This window comes from Euprymna scolopes, chromosome 37, assembly GCF_053919585.1.
Source record: "Euprymna scolopes isolate OS-2025 chromosome 37, ASM5391958v1, whole genome shotgun sequence".
In the NCBI taxonomy this organism is placed as follows: Eukaryota; Metazoa; Mollusca; class Cephalopoda; order Sepiida; family Sepiolidae; genus Euprymna; species Euprymna scolopes.
The window spans coordinates 75,072,445-75,076,004 of NC_136518.1; positions in this window are offsets into that span (position 1 = coordinate 75,072,445).

Below are 3,560 nucleotides of genomic sequence, written 5' to 3' on the forward strand. Positions count from 1 at the left end.
TCTTGCATGCGTCAAGTTTTTGTCGACATGTGCGGAGATAATGTCGGTGTGTAAACATGACATAATATTAGTGTTTAAATACATGTGTTAATAGAATTAGAGAATTCTTTAACTTAATATGCATGTTTAAATAGAGAGACAATTATGGATACACTGCAATGTAAATGGTGTTATAGTGAAACTGTAAAGCAGAAATATAACCGTAAAAAGTACCGTTTACTATTGGTTTACAAAAAAGCACTAGCATAATTATAGTGTCTCTATCATTTACATTGAGCACTACATCGACAATTTAATTTTAAGAATTTTCGTTTTTACTACATTAGCGTTTTACTCTTCGAGTATTCCTGTGTTTATATTGAATATATATTAGAAAACAAGTGTATATGCAATGAGTTTGTATGCAAGATATATTATTACCATTAATCTAATATATAGTAAATTATATCAGAATGTACATATTGTCAACGTATATATTATAGCATATATGATATTACAGTGTATATAATATTAAAATTTATATAGGAATGGTACGAAACGTTGATAAACATATACATGTTTTATTTGTCAAAGGAAATACGGCGGGGCTTATGTCTTCACTGGAATGAATATATATATATATATATATATATATATATATATATATATATATATATATATAGTCATCCACATACAGTACTGTTTCGCTGTTTCACAGCTCATCAGTGCGGCTAGACAGGCAACTACCTCAATATATATATCGTTGTTGTTTCCTAGATGTAAATCTAATGAAACGTCTGTGTTTATCACGGATATAAAATATAACCTGCAAAGGAGTTTCAACAAAATCATGTGTGCATATATGTAGCCAATAATGTTTGTATAAATAAATACAATATATATATATATATATATATATATATATATATATATATATATATGTATATGTATATGTTCAGTCATTTATGTATCGAAAAAAATGCACATTATATATAATGACTGCATGTTAATAGGTATATATTTGGCTATAAATATATATTTAAGGGCATAGTATAGCAGACTTGTTAGTGCAAAGTACATTCTGGTACTTGTTTTTCCTTAACTATATAACTATATAGAATTGTTTGTGTAAACATTTAAGTGTGCACCCCTCACACACACACACACAATCATATATATATATATATATATATATAAATATATATATATATATATATATATATATATATATATATATATATATATAAACACTGTCTTTGGGTGGAAGTAAATAAATAAGAACAATATTTTGCTTTCTCTCATATGTCGATGGCGTAATAGTTAAAAGCTAGTCGAAAAGAAAAAACGACCGGATTTCAATTCCAGGCTGGAGCACTCGATGTGATACAGCGAAACAGTCTGTATGTGGATGGTATCTACTTCTGTATCGAGCAATATATTATATTATTCTGACGGAGAAACACTACGATCTTTGTGTAATTAGTGATAAATATATTTTCATTATATATATTTAATCATTTCGACAGTGCCTTTGTTGTTTTTGGACAGGGCTACGGTTTTTTTTCAGTACTAACATATCCACTCCCAGGCTTTACTTTCTGAGTAGGGATTAGTTTAGTATTAATTGCCTGAAACGCCCCAGGAAATCTCAACGGAGCTGCTCGGGCAATTTTTTGTGAATCAAGGTGTGTTTATCTTAGTCCGCTGACCTTCTGTCTAATCTCCTGACGGGGAGGTAAATAATATATTTAATTCAATCCATGTGTGGAGGTCATTCAATACATGGGTTTCGACGCTAGAGTACACACGCACAAAATTCTCAATAGCGCCTAAATTTGGTGATATTTAAGTTTTATTTCGATTTCCGTCATAGATGAGGGCACTTCAAGCAACAGGGAAATAAACCCATCCCACACTATCGGAAAGGTATAGACAAACGGGAAGTAACTCCCTCTGCCGACCTTGTAAAGAAAAGGTAATGCCTAGGAGAATTACCTTTTGAGGCAGAACTGATATTACATTTTAATTTATTTACAAATAAAAAAATATAATTAATTTACAATTAATCCATCAAATGTATGGGGAGTTTTTATGTATGGATGGGTCGGTGATTATCCTCTGTTTATCCAATCCTAAACTATACTCATTTAATCCATTCGTCTAAGCTTTGCTTTTTAATTCTTTCACCACTTGCCAATCATTTTCATTTCAACAATCACCATAATACTACATTTACTCTATGGGCTTCGATCCCAGTTCGAATGCCAGGAAAATTTGCGATGTAGGTTTGTTTTCACGGCCAGCTATGGTATAACTATCGATACGCACTGTTATCCGTTATTCGTTTATGACGCAGTTAAAAAAACCCAGACTTATTGAAAGTGTAGCATTCATTCGCTAAGGCATGTCATGGTAGTACGTACGTTATCACCTTATTACACACATAAAAATATAGGCGATCGTCCGATCAGTAAAGATGAGGTTGTTAATGGTTACTAATCTCGTATTGCTGGTTAAAAAAAATACGAATTCGATTTTACTAATTTTAAAATTAATTGTTCCAAAATCAAATTATATCATCCCATCGACTAAAACTAGTACAATTTAAAACAAATACATTTCAACGACCGACATTTGTTTTTAGTGGTTTGATAGATGCTTAGCTGATTGTTATTTTTACGATAAAAAGACAGAAAAATGTTATTTTTAAAATAATTAAATTGCTACAATTTAACCTCAAATAAATTATACAAGAGACATATTCGTTTTGTTTAAAGGATATTTAACTGCCAATAATAATTTATTTTTACAGAAGAAAGAATCATTATTCAATATCATTGACCCCGAGAAACCTTTATTATTTCAAAAGGAACATTAACTGTGAATTAAACTGATTGATGTAGCGGGTTTACGCTTGTAATTCTACTTCAAAGTAAAAAAAACAGACAACGATAAGTGTCAGATGCATAGATTCCGACCTAGAAAACTGCAATCCTTCCTCCTTTGTCAGAAATCTCGTCTATGGAATGAATGTGATGACGATAAGGAAAGCGAGTTACAAGGCCACCGAATGTAAACCCAGGGTCCACGTACTATTCTCGCAAACTACATAAATTTACATATAAGTTTAACTTTATCAGATAATTTGTTCTATAAAAGTATATCTATTAGCGAAAAAAAAAAAAAAAAGAAAAGGTAATTGGGCATAACACGGTGGCTTAACTTTCAAACACTTCAGTAGAGGGTGCTTGCATAGCTTAATTGAGGTATGGAAACACAAAATGGAAACAATACCTCCACCTTTCTTCAAAACTGCTTATATATTTGGGCAAAATATTAAGATTATTTTGCGTTAATATATTTGTGTTTTAAAATAACAGAAACATGAATATAGAATGAATGTGTCGCAAAATATTGTTTTTAATATGGAAACTTTATCAAGTTTTATTTATTAATTTTTGGCAAACTATTTAGATATTTTAAAAATATATTTATGTGCAGAAATATGCAAAAAGCTATGAATGTGTCGCTAAATATTGTTTTTAATTCTTCAACTTTTTTTTTTATCAATTTTTATTCAT